The sequence below is a fragment of the Halichoerus grypus genome, chromosome 12 (assembly GCF_964656455.1).
Source record: "Halichoerus grypus chromosome 12, mHalGry1.hap1.1, whole genome shotgun sequence".
Classification (NCBI taxonomy): domain Eukaryota; kingdom Metazoa; phylum Chordata; class Mammalia; order Carnivora; family Phocidae; genus Halichoerus; species Halichoerus grypus.
Window position 1 is genome coordinate 58,114,521 of NC_135723.1, and position 26,617 is coordinate 58,141,137.

At 42.2% G+C, this 26,617-nt stretch overlaps 1 long non-coding RNA gene across 10 annotated transcripts in view; it reads left to right on the forward strand.

Annotated features, from left to right (window-relative positions):
* LOC118523392 (uncharacterized) overlaps window positions 1-26,617 on the forward strand; it is a 135,371-nt gene that overhangs the window by 16,122 nt on the left and 92,632 nt on the right. For 2 of the 10 annotated variants that reach the window (XR_004911083.2, XR_004911082.2), the window contains exons 6-7: window positions 21,073-21,271; window positions 22,175-26,018. The exons of 1 other annotated variant lie outside the window; for it this stretch is intronic. This is a non-coding gene — a long non-coding RNA (uncharacterized LOC118523392). Of the gene's footprint in view, window positions 1-291; window positions 3,658-21,072; window positions 21,272-22,174; window positions 26,022-26,617 lie in introns of those variants that run through there. 7 more of the 10 variants (XR_004911080.2, XR_013442794.1, XR_004911078.2 and 4 more) reach the window with 6 other exon arrangements.

Below are 26,617 nucleotides of genomic sequence, written 5' to 3' on the forward strand. Positions count from 1 at the left end.
ATTGTCTTTGGATTATATAAATATTCCAAATATTTAATGACGTTATCTGAGGCCATGTAGACATTAATTAGAGTTCTGTAATTAGAATTATAGTTATAGAAGCTTCCTACTGCAAAATAGAGGGCAATATTTCAGTATTTCAGGTTTACTGTGCTGTTAGAACACAGTACCTGATGCATTTTCATATACCATGGCTTTAATAATTCTTTCTAAGTAACCATTTTGATAGATATTTAATAGTTTTTAAATTAATGTTGGAGTAAAACCCATTTATATTTGTGTTCATTCCAGTCCTTCTTCTCTCTGGGAAAACAGTCTGTCTGCCTCCTGCACACAGAGCCACCCAAACCAATGATGACACAGAATCCAATCAGAAAAGCAGCATAAAGATGAAAGGTCTTACCAATGAGAAGTGAACTTGCTAAAGTACACCTTTCAATGAATTTGGACAAAACTGAAAAATGTTGTTGATATCAGATCCTTAGGCTGATTACTGAAGTGTTCGATTTTTCAGTATGTCAATTCATCACTGTCTACCTGGTTATATTTAACACTTTCTCCTGTTTCCAGCGTGTCTGCTGAGATAGGCAATCGCTGTCACATGATATCTACCTCTCAGGAAGGTCAGTAGACCATTTGGGGGGCCGTGGTTTCTGTCCCCCAGCTGCCTCAATTCTTTCTCAGGTAGTGCTGACAGCCCATGGAGCCTCAATGTCTTGCAGGATCTAAAATATTAATAAGATTAGGGCTTTTATCCTTCAAACAGCTTAGCCTTTCCTTTTAGAGGCTCTGCAAAAACGTCTAATCTGCTAATTTATAACACTGTCTCTCCAGGAAGACCTGCCACCACTCAGACATACCAAAACACCACTTTGTACCAGGGTCCTTCCTTTTCGTTTTGTGCAAGTGCTGGTTCACGTTTTAAATCACTCTCATTTTTCAGAGACACTTGGATGAGTTTAATTCCACTTTGAGATGAGAGGTCTTGAGGTGCGTTTTAATAAATAGTTGATGGGAATACTAGCCTTGGGGGTCATTCTTATATACAAAATTAGGGATGGTGTCTCTGAGGCAGGCTTAACTTTCTGGAAGAAGCAGGGTTTATAAATGCGGGTGGTACTCTTGTGCACTGGGTTCGCTCTACTTTGCAGAACGTGGTGATCCATGGTTTTATTTTTAGAAGAACTGATTAAATTGCAGAGCACTGCTGTGTGGTACCAATTAAAATAACCATTGTCTATTCAACAGTTTTTGTGTGTGTGTGTGGAAAGCAAAATTCACTTTTCTGCATATATCCTACAAAAAATACATATATGGTGTGCAATTTAGATCTTTTTAAAAGACGGTAATGGTATTAGTTTAGCTAGCCCATTCTAGCTGGGCAATGAGCATTGATTTTGTTAATTAAGAATTTTAGGCTCTGTAAATTTATAGTACAATTACAATTTACTTCATATGGAAGAGGGTCTTTACCCCACGCCACCATTAGCAAAATGTCCACTTTTATTATTTGCTGGCCATTTCAAAGGCAGATGAATTTTAGAGGAAGAGTCACTGTTTCTTCTTTTATATTGAAATATCTCATTAAATGTTAATTGTTGGTCAGCAGAATGCAACCATGAAGACTTTTGACTTAAATCAATCTTTTTCTTTCTTTCTTTCTTTCTTTCTTTCTTTCTTTCTTTCTTTCTTTCTTTCTTTCTTTCTTTCTTTCTTTCTCTTTCTTTCTTTCTTTCTTTCTTTCTTTCTTTCTTTCTTTCTTTCTTTCTTTCTTTCTTTCTTTCTTTCCTTCCTTCCTTCCTTCCTTCCTTCCTTCCTTCCTTCCTTCCTTTCTTTCTTTCTTTCTTTCTCTCTTTCTTTTCCTTCCTTCCTTCCTTCCTTCCTTCCTTCCTTCCTTCCTTCCTTCCTTCCTTCCTTCCTTCTTTCCTCTCCTTTCCTTTCCTTTCCTTTCCTTCCTTTTTCTTTTCTTTCTTTCTAAGAAAAAGCCAATTCATCAGGTAGGGAAGGACTGCCTTTTGCAGTCTCAGGTCCTGCCAGAGACAAATGACTGTAAAAATTTAAAATCAATCATTAAGAGATTAGCTGTTGGTCCAAAGTAAATAGCAATCAGCTTATTAGGCATCAGGCAGAGTGCGATAAAGGGGAAGAAGTATTGAAAATGAGGATGTTGTCTGGGGCTCTGCTTGTGGGCAGCACACAAGGAAGCTGCTTCTTTGTGACTTTAATTACAAATGGAAAACAAGGTAGTTGGCTGAATAAGTTGAGTCCCTGGTTGTGTTAAACAGAGTCCTGTGGTTTTCTGTTCTATGTCATGGCTTTATTCACCTTGATTAGCATGGAAGTTGGCTGTGCTCCCTGGTTGTTCTCCTCTTTGCCTTTTAAGCAAGATCTGTCAACTGCTGTTCAGTCGACTCTGCAAAGCAGCCCAGAAATTGTGGCTAAGACTTCTCAGTTTCAGGAACTGGACCTTTCCTACCCCTTTGCACATTTAGTTCAAATCTCATTATTGGTTGGGTTGAAGTTGGAAAGTGAAGGGACGGTTCATTAGCTGCTTCCCTTTTAGCTTGAGGTGGATGAGCTACCATTTGCAAATGCCACAGTAATAATGTTGCAAGCAAGATCCACCAATGGACACTAAAATCAGAGATGAAGGTTTGAAGAGAAGCAGGATATTTGCATAGTCTTAAAGTACCATTCTCAAGATTTTATTAATTACAAAGGAAAAACAGTAACTTTATAGTGGTGAAACCCAGCAGATACTCCCTTTACCAAGCGATCAAGTAATCAATTTCCTCCACTCCCCTGTCCCCATGATACACTGAGAGGGAGCCAACATTGTTTTTGTGGTATTCTTACTAAAAATGCATAACCTCACTCCAATTATGAGAAAACATCAGACAAATCCATTCTGAAAAATAACTTGACTGGCAGCCTTCAAAAGTGTCAAGGACATGAAATGTCAAGAAAGTCTAATGAATTGTCATGGATTTGAAGGGACTAAGGAGACAAAACATGGTGGGATTCTGGATTGGATCTTAGAACAGAAAAAGGACATTAGTAGAAAAACTGATGAAATCCAAATAAATGTTAGCACTGGGTGAAGGGAATATGGGAACTGTCTGTAGTATTTTTGCAACTTTTCTGTAAGTCTAAAGTTATTTCAAAATAAAAAGTAAAAAAAAAAAGAAATGATGCACTGAATGAAAAAAGAATGTGTGAGGTCTGGGGGTGCCTGGGTGGCTCAGTCGGTTAAGCGTCTGACTCTTGATTTCGACTCAGGTCATGATCTCAGGGTTGTGAGATCGAGCCCAGCGTCGGGCTCTGCACTCAGCGCCAAGTCTGCTTGAGATTCTTTCTCTCCCTCTCCCTCTGCCCCTCCCCCCGCAATCTCTCTCAATAAATAAATAAATTCTTTTTTTTTTTTTTTTTTTTTAAGATTTTATTTATTTATTTGAGAGAGAGAGAATGAGAGAGAGCGAGTACATGAGAGGGGGGAGGGTCAGAGGGAGAAGCAGACTCCCTGCCGAGCAGGGAGCCCGATGCGGGACTCGATCCAGGGACTCCAGGATCATGACCTGAGCCGAAGGCAGTCGCTTAACCAACTGAGCCACCCAGGCGCCCTAAATAAATAAATTCTTAAAAAAAAAAAAAAAAGAATGTTGTGAGTTCCAAAAGCTCCCACTGTAAAACCTAGCCTGGGCAGGTTTTAGGCTTTGTTCGCATTTGTGCCTTATTTTAGCCATAGCTGGAGTAAATCACTGCTTTCAATGGGAAACAATAAAACAACTCTGTGTGGGCCCTTCTTCACAATTCCTTATTGTGAATAACACAATAAGGTTATTGTTTATTGAAAGGTGCACTCACTAAGGTAGGCAAGGACAGTCCCAGTTTGTGGAATGTTGTATTCTGAAATTTGTATGATTTGGATTTCTAGTTTGTGTGAATTACATTACACCGTTTATTCTCAAGGATCGCAGGCTGGCTGGGGTTGGCTCTGCTTCGTCCTGTGGGTCTGGGTCTGCTTCGACTTGGACCAAGGGGTTAATTGGAACATAGTCTTCTCAGAGTGGTGGCAGACCATAAGAGTGCAAGGCCCACCACACAAGCACATTTTAAGTCTCAGCTTGTGTCCCAATCTAACACTTCTCGGTAGCTATTCACTTGGCCATGCCCAAAGTCAAGCAGTGGGGAGCTACACTCTTTGCATGGAGGTTGGGGGGATAAAGTACATATTTTGGTCATATATCTATTCAACCATAGTATTTCTGGCCTTTGCTACCTCCCCACATGGCTACTTCTGGCCTGCTCCACAGAGCCTTTTCCCTTTGCTTAAGTGCAGATATAGAAAGACTGACCTGCCCCCACCAATATGATCAGTTCCCATGGGCGCTGTGACTGCTTGGTGGTTTCTTGGAAGTGAAAATGCTTCTTCCATTACGTTACAGTAAGAGTGGGGTCCCAGAGCATTGTTATTTGAGCACTGTGGAGTTAAAGGAACGTCTTGAGGTCCCCCTCTCAGTTCCTACAGAGGTACATAGACATGATCAGGTCTGCTGGGGCAGGTGGCTCCAGGTACCAGGCCCCGTTGGTTATCCAGGATCATCACCCATATGTGGTTCTCTGGCCCTCTTCACAGACTGGCTTGTCCTGCCAGACCCCAGCCCACACAGTAAGTTCTTTCCTGCCATCTCTCTACCCTCCTCCTCAACCTGGCTTCTGATGCCCTCCCCTCTCAAGACAGGCACAAGATTTTCTGACCAACAGTTATAAAAACAGTTCAAGTTTATTGATTTGTTTGGGTTTCCCCAGGAGGTTCCTTGCCTCCCCTAGATCAGTGGGTGCAAATAGTCATTTGTCAGACTTAGTCCTCTGTCCTAGAATTCTAGTGTCTCGAACCAGAGAGACCATCTTATTTGTCTTCTACCCATTGTGGTGAGTTACATATGACCCCACGTAATTTAAATTATCAAAACGCATTTGTTCAAAGGAGCTAAACTTCTGAATCTTTCATAACCTCACCCAACCTTATTTCCTTTGATTTTCCAGCGTTTTCCATCCACTCAATCTGGCCACTTTCCTCATTGCTCCAAGGTCACAGTGCTGCTTGTAACTACTGTCTAGACTTCTCAGTGCCCGGGGTACCCTCCCTTTCCCACTCTCCAAGCAGATCCTGCCTGTCCCTCAGGGTTCACACAGAACTCACCTAGTGCATCAAACTTTCCTATGCTGCTCCATCTTAGGCGAATTCTCCATTGTTCTATGCTCTGAAGCACATGTAATTTCAATTACAACTTGACCTTCAGTAATTCTTTAATTTTGTTTTTGTAATTGCATACAAAATATAACAACATATATTACCTTAAGTAACTAATTAGATTATAGTGTCTTTGTGGTCTGAGTGCCCCCCCCCCCCCAACACTGCTTCTGTGTCCTCCCTGGCCAGGAAGATGACTTTAAGCACACAGTAGGATTTTAAGAAGTTCACCACCAGTTTCAAAATTTAAATCACAGAATAAATCCTTTGCTTTCTCCTAAATTAACAGACAAAAGCTAAGAAAGAAAGTGAATCAAAAAAGATCAGAAAAAATAACTTCAGTGTGGATATAAACTATTTTAAAAGAAATGGTAACTTTCAATTAAAAGGAAAATTGTTCCTTTGAAGAGAAAAAGGACATTATTCGTGAAGAAAAAGTTATTCTGGATTTATTTTTGTCAGAGGATGAATCAGCACTAACTATTCCGAACGCTTATCTAAATGAAATAATAGGTTCTGTTTCGTCAGTATTTTGTAACTGAGTGAGGGCAGACATCACTCATTACCTCCACTCTGTAGGAAGATAAGGAATGGAGGGTCACAGCACGTACATGCTTTGCCCAGCGTCCCGGCTGCACCAGGCCTGAGTTGTTTCTGGCTTCAGGGCCGGGGTTCTGCCCACTACCCTTGCAGCTCCTGGAGATTGAGTCCTTTGTTTCATTCTCCTGGGGTCACTGTGTACCTTTTGTAAAAGATCTATCATGCTGAAGATGAACTGAGCTATCAGGTAAACATTTGAGGAAAGGAGAGGAGCTAAGTTGGAATGTGAGTGGATTCTGGTGTTGGTGGCCCCAGCATTATAACTGACAACAGAGTGACTTCCCATCACACGGAGCACTAATCATGGGGTGAATGTCATGGACAGAGGCTCCTAAGCAATTACAAGTACAGATGAAGTGACCATCCTTCATTAATGAAGGCAGGTGCTGGAGTCTGCACGTCACTGGTAGCTGGGGTGGTGTTAAGGTGGTCAGTTTTTGGCCCAGTCTAACATTCAGGTCCTCTGTCACATCCTCCATCTACCTTTCTGGTGCTTTCTTCCCCCAGTTCCTTTTACCTAGCTAACCACCCAGCTCAACTGAGATACCCAGGGTTCTCCGAACACAGTCCCCCTCCTTTCCCCGTCTCCCTGAATTTGCACACCTCCAGTCACTTTCCGCTCTAAGATCCAGCTCAAAGGCCACTTCTTCCAGGAAGCTGCCATGTTTCCTCAGCAGGAAGTGGGCTCCCCTGCTTCTAAAACCCCAAGCCCTCTCTCTTCCAGCACTTTTCTGATGGCCATTGTCATGCACTTTCTTTATGTTTGTGTTTGTTTCTATCTCCTTTGTGAGTGCAAAATCTTAAAAGAATTGACCCTTGTGCCGGGCACATGGCAATCCTCAATGTAAACACTGTTTGGGAAAATGACCAAATGAGCAAAGGTCTGAATGTCTTATCTAGCCTGCTAAGTATTTTGATGCAAAATTGTCATATTATCATCAGAATCACTATTCTCTTTTTAGAATAGAAAAAAAATCATTTCACCCAAGACGTGTGCTCTTCCCTCTCTCCAAAAACTGTCTTATTAAGAACATCATATGGGAGAGGGAAATTAACCAAACTGAGGGACAACTTTACTAAGCACCTGAAAACGCCCTGCTATTATATCTTAAGGCTCATTTGGGTAGAAAGAGGATTTTTAAAACACTGGGTGTTGTACTTGTTTCTCATGGATATTTATACTTACTTATTTAAACAGTTGCACCAAATATAGAAGTGACTTAGGGTTAGAGATCATGTTCCTTCCCTTTTGAAAGATGCCCCCATCCCCGCCATGTAGTGAGTGTATCTATCTATCTTCCACAGTGTGCTGATGTTAGAACAGCCTCGTCCAATAGAACTTTCTAAGATGATAGAAATGTTCTATGTCTGCACTGTCCCGTATGTGTGGCACCACTAGCCTTGTGTGGCCACTGAGCACTTGAAATGTGCTAGTGTGACTCAGGAACTGAATTTTAAATTTTATTTAAATTATTTAAAATTAATTAGTATAAGTGTAAATAGCCACACGTGGCTAGTGGCTACTATATTGGACAAGTCAGATTTAGGGTCTTGTGGCCTTTGTCACCCTTGGTCCTGAGAAAGGTATCAGAGAGAAGGGATCCATTACTACTCCCAGTGTATTGGGGCAGCCTGGGGAAAACTCAGGCTTCGAAGGTCACTTGCCTCCACTCCAGAAGGCTTTCCCCACCAGCTTCAGAGCAGCGCATGAGAGCAAGCAAGAAGAGCCAGGATTCTGTCTACATGTTTATGCGTTCAGTTACCTTTGTCCAGCTTTTTATTTAAAGGCCACATGCCACATAGCAATAATCAGTTGGGATCATAACAGTCCTGTCTATGATGTTTTCAAAATTATTGTTTACAGCTTCTTTAATTCTCCATGAAGATGATGAATCTGCAGAGAATAAGTATTATTAAGTAGAGATTTCCCTGTAAATTACTGGTGTCCAAATAAGATGCCTTCCACCACACTGTCCTTATCTTGTACTGCTCACAGCACAGTTGTGTTAGGGGAGACTTTTTTTTGTGATGAGTTGCTATCACTTTGTTCTGTGGGGTCGAGAATGTTATTTTCACATTGTAACTGATGCCATCTCTGCCTGAACTTTTTTGATGTTCCGAAGCAAAACAACCACTTTCTCTTCACCTAAAAATTCTTATCAGTGAGGCCCACACAGGTGAGCAAGGTGTTTACATGAAGAAATAAACTCACAAAATAAAAATTCTATGAAGAGGTGAGGCTGGGAGAAAAGGCATACTTTTTTTTTTTTTTTGAGGGGGGCTGCCGTGGAGCCTCTCACAGAAGCTTTAGTCTCATGCAGAAAGATGGAAATTAGAATGAAAAATAAGAATTTGGTTTAGAGCAGCCGGTTTAAATGTGTGCTGTTTCCAGACCCCTTAGCAGAAAGTCAGCCATTTCATGGAAGCACAGAGATGTCATTTCATGGCCCTTCTGCTCAGGAATAACAACCAACAGCCCTCCTGCCCTCACCTTCAGACTCTCACCCTCCCTCACATCCCGGCCTCGACTTGCCACCAGCACGGACACCATGAACGGCCCCTGCAACATCCAGGGGGATCTCATTGCAGCAATCCTTCGTTTTTGGGGTGGGGTGGTAATTACCAGCACATGATTATTTTATTTTGTCTGAATTATTTACCATGGAAGGAAGCAGTTTGAAGGGGAGGGGATGTTAAAGGAGTGTGTTCAGCTCCACTCGCTCACATTGATTCTACCCAGAGCGAGAAGAGCAAACCTATTAAGAAGAAAAATCACTTCCTTTTCTTCTTCTCTTTCCTCTCCCACCCCCAGGTCTTAGAAATAAATAAATACTGCAAAGAGAAGCCCTGGTGGCTGTAGGGAGGGGCCGGCGGCTGGGGACCGGTCCCCATTACTGCAGGTGAGCACCGCCGGAGCTGTCCTTGGTTTTGTTCTCTCTCCCGCTCCCATCTGGCCTGGTGTGCATAATGAGCACCATGTATGGATTGAAGTCCCATTTAGAGGATGTTCCGTTGCGGAACCTGTAATCAGGAAAGTTGGGCTTTAACCCCAGAGGTGCCATTCCCTTGTTGTTCTTACATTTAAGAGTTAGAGTTTCTGACTTCCAGAAGAACTTGTGGATGATATATAGAGGCAAACAGTGCATGAAGGCCCCTTTGGGGACAAAACAGAATGGAAGCCACGGGAAGGAAGAGAGTGAAGGTAACAGTTGGCCAGTAGACCGCGGTGGTTTTGTGCTTCCATTCCTTCCTTGCAAAATAGGGAAAGCAAACCCATCTCCTGCCTTAAGAAGTGCTGGGTACAGTAATCTCTGTGAGAAGAGGTGTTCTATCATTTTGGCAGGATACTGCATTCTTCTATTAAGAAAACAAACAAATATATAAATAGAGGCAGAGTGCTCCTCTGACCTGACCTTACTGCATATCCTTAACTAGAAATATCTGCAGAACAGTGCCCTGGTGCACCCAAGAGGGGGAACTAGGGCCTTCTCAGTATGTGCTGCCATGAATGTGTGTGGGTGAGCCACCCAAGAGAAATGGGATGGGACCCTAAGCAAGGTAGTGGCTATATTTATTTTTTCTTCATTGAAGAACTTTTGAATAAAATGTTAAAATGCTTACAAATTCATAATATATATGCATTAGAAGGCTTTGTGATAAAATGAATGTCTATGCATCTACCCACCCAAATTAAGAAATACAGTACATTATTACCACCACTGAGACTCCAATAATGTCCTTCTTAGTCCCAGAGGTAAGCCCTAACCTGATTTTATGCATGTTATGCTCCTGATATGCATCTAACTATTTGTATGTTGATGATGTGATTTTTTTCTATTATGGCTTCATTTAAAGTCCTGATTATTTAAACTCCTCTCATGCTCCTGCTTTTTAAAAACAAGTTTTCCATGTTTGAGCCATATGTAAATGGAATCATACTGTTATCTTCTTCTATGAATTACTTTTCTTCACTCAATATATTTGTGAGATTTGTCTAAGTTGATACATGTAACATACTTTATTCATACTCATTACTGTTTGTTATTCCATTGTGTGAATACTCTAAGACTTATTTATCCATCCTTTTCTTGATGACCATCTGGGTGTCTCCATTTTTTTGTTATTACAAACCATATTTCCATGAATATTCTAATCCAATCTAGTCTCTTGGTCTAAAAATTTCTCCGTTGTATATGCCTGAGAGTAGCATTGTTAGCTCATAGGGAATGAGCATCTTCAACTTTATTAGATCATGCCAAGATCTGAGTGGTTGTCCAAGTTGCAGTCCCAATAGCACTGTTTAAGAAGGAACTCAAGAATGTGAATCAACTATGGGCTGATTCAACTATTGTCCAATATCTGAGTTAAGAGGAAAGAGAGCCAGCATGGCTAAGAAGAATCCCCAGATAATGATGATAATGACATGACGCTGGCCAGGTACTGTTCTCAACACCTCACGCATGTGGACTCATTTCATTTTTATAATTATTCTAAGAGGTATGTACTATTATCCTCACCTGCAGGTAAAAACAAAAAACAAAAAACGGACCACAGAAAAGTTAATTAATTTGGCTGGTAAATGTAGGATCTGGAATTTGAACCATTGCTCTGAACCCCATGACTAATTTTAGCCATTAACCAATGAATTCACTCTAGATGAGCCAGTAATAAGGGCAGCTTCACGTCTGGTGAGTGATTGGCTACTCTGCCATTCAGGGTGGAGCTTACCTTTCCAGTCATATTCCTTATTACACACTGCCTTTTGCAGTTCTCCTCACTGAGAGCTTTGACTGTATTTAGACTTCATTGGAATTTGATTGTTAAGAAGCAAAGAAAAGCATTCTTTCTTGGGTAGCGTGGAATTTGGATGACCTCTTTGGCTAGTGTAAGAAAAAAAATGTGAGAAAGAACTCTTGAACCCAACACCCCAAATCCTAACCTAGCATAACCTACCTGAAGTTGATGTTATGGTTATTGACACTTGCATGGACAAGAAGAGAAATAATTGTTGCTACTGGCCCATCCTCAGGTAGTTTGATGTTAGGTACTGTAGTTTGCATGGCACAATGAAGGGGGAGGATATTGACTATTACAAAGGCTGCCCAAGTGAGTTTCCGTAGTGTAGTGGTTATCACGTTCGCCTCACAAAGGCTGCCCAAATGGCTAAAATATGACATTATAAGGCTGTCACACGGCATATAGGCATTGCTATTTTTTGTCATGAAAACATCAGCAGAAATGAAGAACCATACATAAATTCATACCTTAAGATCAATAAAGCTGTATTTTTTTTTGGTCCAAATTATTCAGATTAGTCTTTTACATGATATTTCCACTTCCCTTTTCTGTACACAGACATTTGAACAGGGTAGAAAAGTGGTGTTACTGAAATTTGATACCTGGAATCCTTTTTTATGATCCATCTTTAAAAGTAAACATTATTTCATGTATGATTAACAGCAATGTTCTCAAGACAATAATTTCTATTTTTGTTTGTTCGTTTAAAATAGGGATGTTTGTATGAAAACCCTGTACAAGGGCCAAACCATTAAGCTCCTCCAAAGTCAAAGTAGGCATATTTCATGTTGAAATATGTCATTTTAATGTTGAAAGATAAAAAAGAAAGTCTTTAAAGATTTGGCCTATAGAGTAAATTTCAAAATGGGAAACAACACTGGTCCTGTAATGAGATGTAAATCATTACACTGACATTTATCTTCTCCTGGTGAGTTCAATTCCCTGTAGCAGCATAGAGAGGAAAAGAAAATATTGGAACTGAGAGTAATAAAGTGAATACGGCAGCCTCCGCACGTGTGAATGACGCTTCCTTCACAAAATGAGAATAACTGGAAGGCCTAAGACATATTCCCCTTTTCTGAAAATATCCCAGACCTTTTGACTTTTACTGATGTATTTACTGTCTTGAATCTCACCAGTGGGAGAATCACTGGGCTTTGGGACAGGCCACTTTAAAAAGTCAAATGTCTTAGGGACTGTTAGGAAACAATGGGCCATTCATTTGTGACTATGAATTGGATCAATCAGATGGTTTTCCTTTTGGCAGCCAGTTGGGAGGGGTCTACAGTGTGGGGTTCAGAGTAAACTGGTGGCTGAAATGATTGGGAGGAGGGACGTGAAGGATGAGTGAGGCACAGAGGTGAGGGGTTTAGGGCAGCCATGAGGATGCTGAGCACACGGGGAGAAATGGGAACAATGTTAAGGGGATATAAGGAAATGAGCTGGGAAGACAAATTTGGCTTACTTAAAAAATGTGACTGTAGGGGCACCTGGATGGCTCAGGTAGTTAAGCATTTATTTCGGCTCAGATCATGATCTCAGGGTCCTGGGTTGAGCCCCACTTCGGGCTCTGCCCTCAATGGGGAGTCTCCTTGAGATTCTCTCTGTCCCTCTCTCTCTGCCCTCCCCCCATGCTCTCTCTCTCTCTCTCAAAATACATACATAAAATCTTAAAAAAAAAAAAAAAGAAAAAAGAAAAAAGGGTGACTGCATCATAGAACTACTTGATTCCAGGCCACTGATGTTATTCCTCTTAGCATTAAATCAGTTCTGGTGAGCTAATATGACAAACTATAATTTACAATTTTGTTTTTAAGGAAAAATGCATCCAGAAGCTAACAGATTGAATGATTGGCTCTAATTCTTCACTCCCTTGCCTTAGGCTTATGTAGGAGGAGTGCATTTTACTATCCCTTGACTTTGGGGTCATCTGTGGAACTTGATTTTCGCCAACCGTATGTGGGCAAAGTGTGCTAGTTTTGACTCTAGGGCCTTAGGGGCTTTGTCTTTTCCTGCTTGCCCTCTTGTGCCTTATGCACTTCTGCTCTCTCTATGAGATGAGCTTTCCGTGGATAGCTGCTACCCATTTGGCTGAGTTGCAAATTGAAGCAAAGCCATGGAACCGAGCACTAGCTTAAATTAGCTGATCTCTAGCTGACCTGCAGATATGTGAGAATAAATGCTAGTTGTTTTAAGTTACTGAGTTTTGGAATGGTTTGTTACACAGCATCTTTGTGGCAATAGCTAACTGATACACAGAATTCTAAAGAACCCTCTTACAAGTGAATTCTTGGAATATAACCCATTAGTAAATTGGAATTTTCCTGTGCTGCAACAAGATCATTATTCTCTTCTTAATGAGAATTTTTAAAATCCAGTTACAGGTCACTGATAGGACAAGGACACAGTTTGTTACCTGATAAGACAAAGATTAACAGAGACTGCCTTGTACTTGTAGCTAAGCACTACTAGCTATTGCATATAGGAGTGGTTTTCAGACAACTCTACATAAAGTACTAGCGCCTCCAAGGAGTTCTCATAAAGGCTGTCTTGGAGTGGGATTTCCCTCTCTCTCTTCTTCACCTAGCTTCAACCACATCAGAGCTACTTTTATTTGTTTTGCATATTGGGCTTCTTTGTAAGATTTTGTCCAATTAAAAGTCTGAGATAAGTTTGAACACCTCCAGTGAACTCCTTGCTTTCTTGGAGTTCATGCTCTCCCATGCCTGTACATCTCTTCCTTCGGCCCAAATTGCTCTCTCTCAGCTTCTCTGTAGAAAGCTCCTATTCATTCTTCAATACTCATGATATCAAAATATGTCTTTGATACTTCTTCCTTCAAAAGATGGGGCCTTAATTGCCATGCCCTTAAGTGTGGGCTAACCTGAGTAACTTTTAAACAAGTGGGATATGCAGGAAGTGACGGTGTGTGATGTCTAAGATTAGGACCTCTCTCTCTGACTCCCTCTATCTGTCTGTCTCTGTCTCAGTATCTCAGTTCACTCATTCTTGGGAAATCTAGCTGCCTTTTTATGAGAACACTCAAACAGCCTGACAGAGAGGCCCAGGAAGATGAACTGAGGCCTCCTGCCAACAGCCATGTGAGTGATCTTGATTGCAACCTAATGAGAAACTTTGAGCTAGCTCTCAAATTCTTGACCCACAGAAATTGCGAGGAAAAAAAAAGTTGGCTTGAAGCTGCTCTGTTTTGGGATAATTTGTTATGCAGCAATGCAGGTATCCCCCGCTTTCTGAAAGTTTGTCACTTCACTTTTATGAAAGACTATTAGTACACTGATGGCTTTCTTCATAAAAGTGAAAATCCTCTTCAGATTTCTTTAGGTTAGTGAAAAAAGGTACTAATTTTGGTTAGTGAAAACAGGGTCTTTTATAAAAACTACTCTTCTGAAATTCCTGAGTAAGTGTTAATATTTTTCTTCTTTCTCATAGCCTTTAATATACACTTGATTTGCAGAGTTTATCCCATTGCATGATCTATTTACATATCTGTCTTCCCCATAAAGCATTAGATACTTGAATTCTCAGACGTCTGGCATGGTTCTTGGCATCTTATATATTAGATGAAAGATTTAAAAAAAGCTTCAGCCCAAATCTGAAAAAAAATCACTCAGAGAATAAGACAAAGGATAAAAAAAGAGTTATCTCTATCTCTACCACAGTAATTCTCAGTTTGGACCAGAGATGATAAAAAAGCAGAAAACCCTCAAATGAAGTCAATACTGTATTTTTTTTTGATAGCTTGTGAGCATATGAAACAGTTCTCTTGTTTTGGCAAATGATAGACATTTCTGCTCAGATGGTGGGTCTAAAATCACTCTGTAAAAGACCAGGATTGGTGTTTTGGGTTTACAGGTGAACAGGTTGGAAATCTATCACCATCCAAAACAAGCTCTGGATTTATGGCTTTGATCAAGTGTAAATAGAAGGTATATAATTTACTAAGCTATAGAGGATGTTTGATGTTTTTTAGAAGCCAGAGCTACAAAGTCAAATCAAAATGGTGGAGCTGGTATCTGGTTAATTCCATGTGGACCCATTGATTTGGAATGAGAGTTTTCTGGATATGCCAGCCTACACAGACCTGGAAAATTGAGTATTAAAACTGAGATTCAATGATGATGATTTGTGTTTTTATTTTAATGATCATCTAGACATTAGTAGGAAAGTACTCTGGGTTATCTGGAGGTCAATCTAACAATCTCTTGGAACTGCCATGTAATTTCAAGTCTCAAGTTCATGATTCACCATGGCTCAAATGGCCCCGCAGGTGACAGGGTTTAACTTCTAATGCAATGTTTCTCAGATGGAGGTCTGTGGGCTTATAAGTTTAAGGATCCACAAGTTCTTACATTTGGAAAACTGTGATAGAGACAATAAATGCTTCCTCGGAGGAGGGATTATTGATTTTTCATCTGGGTAGTCAAGGGAAGGTTTTATGAGGGAGCTGGCATCTGAACTGGCCCTCCAGGACAGACCCTGTATGCTTTCTCTTAACAAATGACATCAAGTGTCTATTTAAACTATCTGCTTGAGAAAATACCCCCCTTCCAGGGGCCATTCATTACTTCCTGGTTTTCTTTGAGAGCCTCGATGTGTTAGTTATATTTAATTATGGTGTGGCCCAGAGAGAAGATGTAAGGAAAACAGTGTGTGCAGGGAGCCATGGAGGAGAGGAGAGGGTGGGGCTGGCAGAGGGAACAGAAAACAGCTCAGGTTAGCTGGACTGCAGGGCACATGCAGGCTACAGTGCACAGGGGGTGCAGTGCTGGCAAAGTCTTTTGTGAAGGCCAAGGCTCAAGAGTGTCTATTTTTTTTCTGTGATTAGGCAAGGGAGGTGTGTGTGTGTGTATTTTCCAGGGTTGGTCATTTTATACTGATGGGGATGACTCTGACAACATTACAACTAACACAAATCGATGGTCCTATTGTTGAATAACCATGTCAGCATCATTTTGTTTTAGAACTCTTGCTCATCAGTAAAGTTGTTGGGCATGTGGGGAATTTTCAATGTATATGTCACTTTGGGTCCTTGAAGAAGACATAGGAGACATGTTTGGAGTATGTGCCTTGCCCTTGCTGACAGAATGGACCTGGGCAGTCATGTCTAAACTGCGTCACCCTGCCCTCTCTTACCCCCACTCCAGCAGGTGAAATCCAACTTGGCCCTTAATTGTGGGTGAACCAATCCATTGCCTGGGCTGAGCTAATCAGGCTCTGTCTTATGGGGATTTGAAATTTGGACATCAGTAAGATGAGGGAGCTGCCAGAACTGAAAGTTTGTTCCAAGCAAACCGTGTTGAAAGCAGGGGAAGCCTATTGAAAGAGCAAGGTGAAGAAAGAAGAGCGTGACCGAGACAAAATCCATGTGGAGAGAATAACTCTGGTTTTTGGTTTTCCAGTTTCAGTTCTAATTCCAACTTGGCCTGTATCTCATTTGTTTCCTGTCTCTGCTTCCCATTCTCTTTAGGATCGCCTGTTGCATCTTTACAATAAAATTCTCTATGCTTAAGCTGATTTGAGTGGTTGAGTGGTTACTCTTTCATGCACCCACACATAACCCTTCTAAAATAATGCTGAATTTTCAAATGAAGCCATTCGTTGTCGGGAGACCATCAGGCTGCAGGGAGTATCATCAGCTTACCAGTGCAGGTGCTAAGTCACCTTTCACCGTGAAGACATGAATGGCTTTGGTGTATTATCAAGGACTCTGGGAGACAAGTTGGCAAGTGTGGCTTGACCATTTGCTGGATGAGATCCCACCTCTTAATGCACCAAGGATTGACCAAAGACCTCAGCAGTCACGAAGAAGGTCTACACCAATCGTAGCCATGGATATTTTGACAAAAATATGAGACAAGTGACTATATATATATATATATATGTTTTACCCTTAATTTTCCATTCTTCATTGTGAGTAACAAAATCTCACAGCTGAAGAGAAGTCATCGCCATTCTTTCAGACATGTGATGAAATCTGAAGATCTCTTTATACTAACTGCAGGATTTAATCAGCAGTGGGTAATGTGAATGTGTGTACTCTAATGAATTTCAAGTATTGCAACTGCAGAGGTTGTCAGTGACTGAATTCCTAGGCTATGCAACTTGTAATTGAAAATCTTTACATTTTAGTTCCACCTGTCATTGTTCTAATTCTATTCAAAGAATATCTATTATAATAATACTTTTTCTCTATCAAAAGTTACGCTTTAGTAGAAATGTGTATCATTAGAAATTATTAATTCCAACCTGTTGGTAACTTGGAAATCTTGACATTTTTTCGGGTCGTTGAAACTGTAGAAAAGACTTTCATCTTGATAAATAATAAATTTGGTAAATACGAGGTAGCGATGAGAAATATTGTTTTAAAGTCGATTTCCTTTAAGATGCTGGGAATCTTATTCAGGCATCCATGGAGCAGGCAGTATCAGAGGACTACACCAACAGGGGATGGAGACCCAGGGCATCCTCTTTGCACTTTTTCCTTCAAGAAGAGTTGCTCTTCTGCTGCTACTCATGTCTATTTGTGGGAATTCTATTCTTCAAATACAGAGGCTAACGGCAGCATAATGAAGTTTTGCGTATCCTCGCTCTTGCTAGATTTCTTTGAGCATGGACGGTTTACAAGGAACAACCAAACTGCACCACAAAATGATATTGATATTATGGGATTGCATCAATAGCATTGGCTGTTTCATTTCCATTCACTTATCAGACATATTTACTTCTCAGATATTTCCTTAACCGGAATTGACTGTACTATAATTGCCTATTTCTTTGGTCCATTGGCTGTTAACCTTGAAGTGACTGGGGTAGAGCTGGCGAGGCCTTCCCTGTCAGGCCTGACCTCTCACTATGCTGGAGAGAGCGCTACCATGACAACGGCGACAGATGTCAGCTAAGCAATGTGCACCCTAGAAAGACTCCTGTATTGAGAAAATCGATCTTGTAATGGTGCCACGGAGCACATTCGCTGAACTGCCAAGTGTTCTAGGCTTAATCATTTATTTCATCTAGCAGAGAGAAGAAAACATAAAAGAAATGAAATGAATTTGACCTCTGTCTTTTGAGTGACTTTAGTGCTACACTGAATTCTAGCAAATGCCTCTTATGAATTTTAAAAAATTACATTAGGAATAACATTTTGAAGTGAAATGACTCTTGTAATGCCAACCCTCCAGAAACATGTTATTTCAAATGTCAGACACATAATAGTAATTTGCTACTTTCTGTGTATGTCCAGGGGTTAGCTCCGTCTTGGGTATGTTTCAGGCAAATTATTATAAAGGAACCAGGAATGAAGCAGACCAGAGCCCGCTGCCTTGGCTTTCTCTCTTTTTCTTAGCATAAGGGGTCTTCCTTTGTGCTGATGATCACGGGGCTTAGTGAGTAGCATCAACAGTGTTTCATATTGACAGCTTCACACCCCCTCTCAATTTTATAGTCTTCCAATAGCATGCTCGTGTCTCTGTCTCCAGAGTGGAGTTTGTCTCCGTGACAGTTAATCCTGGGACAGCCTTCCATCACCTTGATAGGCTTGTCATTCAAGCCTTGACACCTCTCATTCATTTGAGTCTGGCCTGCTGGATATGCAAATGACGGAGGACTGAAAACCATAATTCCTCAGCCGTGATGGCCAGTATGTCAATGTCACTATTTTTGGAACGACCATTTGGGTAGTAGTCGGGGAGTGGTGGAAAGCTAAACCAGGGGACACGGAATGCACTTCTGACCTTTCTTTGGCTCAGAACTACATTTTTTGAAAAGCAAACCCTCAAACCAAGACAAACCCCAAAGCTTAAAGATTGTAGACAAATTTCTCTGATAACCTTGCCCATATAAATAAATATCATTGAGAGTGATTACAGTGAAAAGGATCTCTTAAGATTTTCAATGCGATATGTCTGTCTCTTGTGCTGTGGGATATTTTATTGCATTTTTGCCCTCAAGTGGAGCTGACGGGAGCCAAGCTTGTAATTTAAATCAATAAGAACCCTTTACCATGGCCATAAAATACTTGGCTAAACCTTTGAAGTGGCCACAGTTGAATGCACAGTGAACACAGTATAAATGTTCCTTAAGATGTATTGTATGAGACCACTACTAAAACAGCATTCAAAGGAACCGGCCTTAAGCATCTTTTGTGACTGATGGGAGAGGGTCCCGCCTGCTTTTGATCATTTACATGCACTGTTCGCCTTGCCACTCGAAGTGGCTCCAAACAAGCCCTCTTAATTGGCACATCACCCCGGCCGCAGCCTTCTGCTTTCTCTTCAGACCTTTTCACTATCTCTTTGGCAGTGTTTCTGGGATCTGGGTCCCCTTCGAAACCAGTAATCCACATCTGATATGCTGTTGTGTTGACTGCCCCTGTTCCTTTGCACTGTAGCCGGGAAAACAGAACAAAGGCGGGTTGTTCATCCCTGTCAGGGGAGCAGGGAGCACGGCGTGGGGGTTCCACAAAGCCGGCAGGGCAGCGGGCTCTGCAGGAAAGCGAAGGCCCCGGCTGCCGCTTACCTGTTTGTTTCTTTTGCAGTTTTTGGAGCAGAGTTCTTCAGCAAACTGTCAGACCTGAAGAAATGGTGTTTGGCTCCCTCTGTTCCTCTCTCTGCCTCACAACTGTTCTCGCCTTTCCCTTTCTCGGCTCCCTTTTGCTGCCTTTGCTTCTCCTTTGTGTGGATGGATGGACGGATGGATGGATGAATGGATGGGCGCTCCTCACTCTTGTCCTCTGTGTCTCTGTCTCTCTTTGTCTCTCACTCTTTGTCTCTCTGTCTCTCTCTCTCAGATTCTAAAATCCTCTCTGATTCTGTAATAACAGTAAACAGTAATCATCTGAGTTTGGAATTTGGCCATGATACCTTTGGGACACGCTCCCTCTCCTGGTTGATAATGTTGCAGTTATTATGCTGAAGGTGCGGGCTCAAACCTGGGTTGACCGTCACTTCCTTCCAGAATCCTCAGCTGACCACTTTTCTTGGCCACTGCCTCACGGGAGTCACTTATTCTTGGTGAAAAACCAAAGATAGGGACCAGAGTCACAGCCACTTTCCACTTCGATAAAATACAACCTTTCGCACAGTTCCCCCAGTCTTAGAATGGGACCTCCATGTATCCCAGTGGTTAAGGAGATGGATACACACTCTGTGTGGCCTTTCTTCTTGAGGTAGGCACTTTCTGAAGGGCCCCTCTGGGCCCAGATCTGACCCCTGTCGTGGGTCACATGTCATGTATGTTTGCCGCATGTGGTCTGGCCACACGTTGTTGTCTGGCCTCTGCAAACCCAACATGATTAGGTGGCCTATGACATTTCATCTGATGTTTACCAATTTTTTTTTTTTTTGCTTGTATGTGACAGCAGAGTAGGCAGGGCCTTGAAAATGCACTACTTCATGTTGATGAAGTCAATGTGTGTAAATGGCACTTAAAAATGTGTGCAACGGTAAGCTATCAGGGCTGAAATCAGATTTTAAAGACATACCAAGGAGATTCAGTGCTTGGAACTGGTCTGGGTCCTGATTTGAACAAACTAACTGTGAAAAGGTTTTTTTGTTGAGACAACTGGGGACTTTTGACTATGGACTGATTATTAGATCACTTAAAAAGTTCTACAGGGGAAAAAAATACTACTTGCAAAGAAACGTACAGAATAGATAAATCTGCACCGTAGATGATAATGATTCAAACTGGGTGATGAGCAGAAGAAAGGCTCATGGCCCTATTCTCTCTATTTTTCTATATGTTTTAAAATATTCTGTACTACAAAGCCAGAAAAAGTCAACATGCCTCTTCAGGATTGCACAGTCACCACATTTACACCTACTGTTCAACGGAATTTTATCTCATAGGTCTTTAACTGTTTTCCTGTCAGCCTTTTACTTCACATGGACAAATCATGCTTCTGTTATATGGCTGTTTGAAAGATATCTCTATCTCTTTGCCATCTGTGGCTTGAGCTTTAACGTTTGACGTGGGAATATTTGCCTGCCTGCTCTCCCGATTTGGACTGTAAGCAGCTTGAAAGCAGGCCTGTTTCAGGGCACCTGGGTAACTCAGTTGGTTAAATCTCCAACTCTTGGTCATGAGGTTGAGCCCCACATCGTGCTCCGTGCTCAGCGAGGAGTCTGCTTGAGATTCTCTCTCTCCCTCTGCCCCTCCCCTACGCTGGCACATGTGTGCTCACTCTCTCTCTCTCAAAGAAAAATGAAAAAAGAAAAAAGAAAAAGAAAGCAGGCTTGTTTCTTACCTGTCGGGATTTCCTACCTCGAATCTCACAGTAGAAGGCCCAGAACAGGCTGGAACACATAAACCGTGGTAACACATAAACCGTGAAATCTAAGCAACTGAATGCAACAAAAGTCCATTTCCTGTTGTGTGTCAGGCATCCCTGTTTTGTCTTGCAGCTGCGCTCTCGGGAGCAGGTGGCCTTCCATGAGACTCCAGCAGGGCAAGAGAGAGATGGAGGTAGCTGGCTGGCTTTGGACTGCCTTGTCCTTGGAACGTCCCACAGAATTTTCCCCACAGTCCATAGGCTGGAACTAGTCACATGGCCCCACAACCGCAAGGGAGGCTGGGATATGGAGGGGAGCATGTGGATATTTGGTGAGCATGAACCTCTGTCACACAGAGCTAAGTGATGTTTGTTGAAGCTGCTTCTTACCCCACATGCATATGCCTCCTGAATTTCAACATGAGAGAATGCCAGGGAAGGATGCTTTGTGTTATTTGTATAAGATAAGAAAATGATAACCGGACTGTTTCCTCCTTCTCCTTCTTCTTCTTCTTCTTCTTTTTTTTTTTTTACCACACACTGGATTCTTTTCTCTGCAGCTGGAACCCTCTCTCCAGTTAATGGCAAGACCCCAGCGCTCTAACCGGCCACTGTTCCAAGTATTTGGCTCTGTGGCTATGACAGTTGGAATTGGAGGCAGAGGGACCCGTCTTACGTCTGTGCCTAAAGATGTTATAGCTCTACCCTGTCTAGGGACCAGCTCTGGCTGCTACAAGCTGAGGGTGCTCATAGGATGGAGTGGGACACTGATTGGGGCCTACACAGTTAACATAGTAATAACAAAAAAATAACAGTGGTATATCAGACCATTGTAATTATACATTATAGTGAGAAGTTTTATCTAAGGAATGGACACCACTAACTAAATAGAGAAAATGTAGACTCTTAAGCCAGGTACACATTGCTATGTATATGCTATGCTACTATCTTCCTCAAATTTAGTGATTGACAGGTACCTGTAGATATTTACTTACAGGTAAATGGTCTATATGAATTGGTGTTACAGACCTCTCTACCTGCTCTGTTCTGCCTCCCTTCCACCCCCTTCCTCCATGACTTTTTGTTCCAGGCTCACTACTGTGAAAATGCCATTTCTTGTCCGTGGTGCAGAATGTGCCCATTAAAACTGATATGAATGAGAAAACCAATCTCCAATTACCACACCAGCCATTGTTTTGGATGTAAATTTCATTCACTTAATTTTTTCCCAACAGGTACATATCGAGCATGTGTAAGCCCTGTGTGCCTAGGGTGATGCCAAAGAGCTAGAAGTTGTGACCTAGTTGAGTAACTGTCTGCTTGGATCCTATGGATGAATCCCTCAGCATTGTTCAAGCAAGGAAGAATCCAGTGGCAAAGATTCACCTGGGGAGACAATGGAAAAAGGGATCTCAGGGCTAACTTGGGCCAGGATGAGGCAGAGCTCATCCTGGGACAGACGGTTCCTGTCCCCACCTGGAGCAGGGGACAGGAACCGTCAGGACACAAGGCGCCCCAGGTCAGGGAATCCCTGTCTCTCTATGGGGTCACAGGCTCTGTCTTTCCTTGCATCTCTGCTTCTCTCTGGGCCTTTGCTCCATTATCTCTCTCTGCTGACTGGCTTCTGCTACCTCATGGCATTTGTCCCCATCTATGTCACATTGCTGTGGCTCTGGCTTGACATGGCCCTGCCTGGATCTCATAGCACCCTTTCAACTTCTTGTCACTCTCATGGAATTCCTTAGCTCAGACTCCTGACAAAGACATTCTGATTGATCCAGTTCTCTTTCTCTCCACTATGTTTTAGGTTCTATACCAGGGGGCATTGGGAAGCTTTTGGTTTGGTGAACATGCCTGGTCTAGTTGGCCATGATGGATTGGGGGGGTGGGGGCCTGTTGTGTTGTACAGTGCATGGACACATGGGTGACAAGAGCTGTGGGTGGGGCAGGTTCCTCAGAAGAGGCTGTGTTATTGCAGCCCTACTGGGGCTAAGAGGTGAAGGTACTCAACCAGGTAGATACCTTATGGATGCTGATCTGAGAGTCTCCTAGAGACAATGGGCAGCCATTCAGGGCATTAAGAGGAGGGTGATCTGACTATTTGTCTCTTTAAATGGCCCCTGTGACTGTGTCCTGGAGAGTGAGCTGGAGGGCCACAGATAGAAGGGGCGGGGGTGAGCGACACTAAGGTCACTTTAGAGATAGAAGAAGAACTGGATGGGTTACCCTGTGTTTGGCAGTGAATGGTAGTCATCTCTTGCCCCTCTCCCCCTGGATATCTGGGCTCTATCACACTGGTCCCCTTTTAGTTCCTCAAATTCCCTTAGCTCATTTCCTCCTCAGGGCCTTTGCACCCACTCCTCATGTGCCCTTTGTTGGAACTTTCCAGCTCCACCTACTCATCCTTCAGTCTCAGCTCCAGTGTTACTTCCCCAGAAAGCCTTCTCTGACACCCTTCCACAAGCAAAATAGGTAAGACCCTTAGTTCACAATTAGGTATTTAATGTCTGTTCTTCCATTAGAATGCAAGTCATTTGAGTTCAAGGATTATGTTAGCCATATTAAAAGAAGAATCCCCTGTACCAATATGCTGCCTGTTAGATAGTGGGACCTTAATAGATATATTTTGAATGAAGTATGCTGGCTTTTCTCATACTGTCTTGTTCAATCCTCCTTACAGTTTTATAACCGCATTTTTATGGATGTGCAAACCAAAGCTTAGAGAATACAAGGCAAGAAAGTGGCAGACCCAGGATTTGAAGCTAAGAGTGTTTAACACCAAAGTCTTCACTCTTCATATCACAGCAGGAATAAGGTGAGGTTATTTTATTCAAGCAACCTAATTCAGATTAGGCCAGAACACTATGAATTCATTTTGTTCCCTTGTTCCATCCTACGGAGATCAATTTAATTCACTTAGTATTTATGGAGTGCCATGAACTCAATTCACTATGTTAAATGGGAGGGCAAGAAGGGACAGGCTGGGCTTCAAGGAAATGCTTGTAGTAAGCTGGACGTAGAGGGCCTCAGGAGGAGGAGAAGCTCGATGCCTCCCAGAGGAGCAGCCTGGCCAAAGGCCCAGGGCATTGAGTCATTAGGAATGACTTTTGGGGTTGGCAAGGTCCTACTGTCCCCAATCCCTGCTGAGATGGGTAAAACATTGAGGCTGGCTGCTTCATGGAAAGCACTTGGCTTTGGAGTCCCCCTCTGCTACTTTCTAGCTGAGTAACAGTGGGCAAGATACTTCCACTCTCCCAATTTGCAGGGTTGTGGTGAAGATTTTACGAGAAAATGCAGGTATAGCACCAGACTCAGTGCCTAGCATAAGGTGTTGATGGATATATGTGACCTTCCATTACCACTGAGCCACTGGGCAAGCATCCTGTATGCTCATCCAGATGGAACAACCTGGGAGGGTGCAGAGAAACATTTCATAGTGGGGGGTCCAGAAAGTCAGTGGCCAAGAGTATCAGAAACAGTGACAAGAAGATACCCCCACTCCCCCCTTTTTTATTGTTGAGATGACATTTATATAACATAAATTAACAATTTTAAAGTGTACAACTCTGTGGCATTTAGTATATTCATAGTGTTGTACAACTATAACTTGTGTCAAGTTCCAAAGAGTTTTCATCACCCTAAGAAAAACCCTGTACCTGATCAGCAATCACTCCCCCAGTCCTTCCACCTCTCAGCCCCTGGCAACCATCGATTTGAGTTCTGTCTCTAAGGGTTTACCTATTCTGGATATTTTGTATAAATACAATCATACGGTATATGTGACCTGTTGTTTCTGGCTTCTTCCACTCGGCATCATGTTTTGGGGGTTCATCCATGTTGTTGCACATGTCAGAATTTCCTTCCTTTTTTATGGCTGAGTAATATTCCTTTGTATGTCCATATCACCTTTTGTTTATCCATTCATCTGTGGTTGGATATTTGGGTTGTTTCTCCCTCTTGCTATTGAGTATAATGCTGCTATGAACATTCACAAACAAGTGTTTGAATACCTGTTTTCAATTCGTTGGGGCTTATATACCTAGGAGTAGAATTACTGAGTCATAAAGTAATTTTCTGCTTAATTTTTGGAGAAACTACCAAACAGTTTTCCACAGTGGCTACACTGTTTTGCGTTCCCACTAGCGATGCACAAAGAGTTCAGAGTTCTCTTCAGCCACCACTTGCTTTCTGGTGGCTTGGGTTATAGCCATCCCAGGGGGGAAGAAGTGGTTTCCATTTGCGTTTCCTCCCACCTTTATTTTCTCAATGCGGAAGAGGAATTGGGTCTTCGAGGCTTCTCTGACTTCTCAGACCATCCCTCGTGGTTAACATGTTAAAGAGGCTGCCACAGGGAAAGATGTCCACTGATACACTTCGAGCTGAATTTTAAATTAGGACAAACCATGGAAGGCCATTTGGGAGCACTCCTCATTGAAATTACAAATGCACACACACTTTGACCCAGAGTTCCAAGTCTAAGAATCTGTTTTATGGATATACTCCCATGTGAACAGAATGATGTATATATATGGTTGCTCACTGCAGTGTTATTTATAACAGCGGCAGATGGGAAACGAACTCAGCGCTCCTCACTGGGGGACTGGTTAAACAAATTTGGGGACGGGCCTACAATGGGATACTGTACAGTTGTAACAAAGGTGGAGGCACCTCTTTGTGGGCTGATACAGAAGGAATTCCAAGACAGATTGTCAAGTGAAAAACAAAGCAAGATGTAGAACAGTGTTTCAAATAGGTTGCCCATCATATAAAAATGGGAGAAAAAAATGTGTGTGTGTGTGTATGTGTGTGTGTGTGTATTTTCTTGCATATTCATGAAGTACCTCTGGCAGAGGAAATTGGTGATGGGGGACAAGAATGGGAAGTACAGTATTTACATTCTACCTTCTTGTGCTTTTGGAATTTTAAACTGTCCAAATACATTTTTCGTTCAAAAAATAAATGAACGAAATTAAAATAAAGAGAATTCATAATCCCTAAAGATCTCACTGATTTGGGCTCTGTTATTCTGATTTTATGGTCAGTTTGATAGGACATGGACTCTAATGTAAGATTTTTTTTTTTTTTTTATGCAAGCCTATGCCAGGGATAGGATTGTAGGAGAAGTAATTCAAACTCCCATCCTTCCCCCTCCCACTGCAGTCCTGGCTGCAGCCGCAGCTTGCTGACTTGACCACAATTTGAGCTTGAGTCAGCCAGCCTGAGGCCAACCCAAGTAACCTCCTGCAGCACGCCGTCCCTCAGGCCTTCCCTGGGTGAGGGGGCCCTAGGGGGCTCAGACCACAACTGAAGGACCAAAGGAGCAGAGGAGCAGATGTGGGTGGCCCTAGGCACTGGATGGAGATTGTGTCCTAAGTACATCTTCGAACCTGAGACCTGGAGCTCAGTGCCACTCCCCTACCAGGCAGCCCAGAGGGCTTGGAGCAGACCAGAAGGCCCCAGACACGGCTGAGTGCTGCCACTTTCTTGCTAAGTGACCTTGGGCAGATCCCCACAAGTTTCTGAACCTCTGTCTTCTCATCTCTAAATGGGGCTAATCAAGGCAAGATTGTTGTGTGTTGAGGAGGAAAACTAAGAGGGCTTTTAAAATGTAAGCTCTCTGAAATGCATAGAAGAACATGAAGGGTTATCTTGAAAGTCACTGAAAAGTCCACATTGGC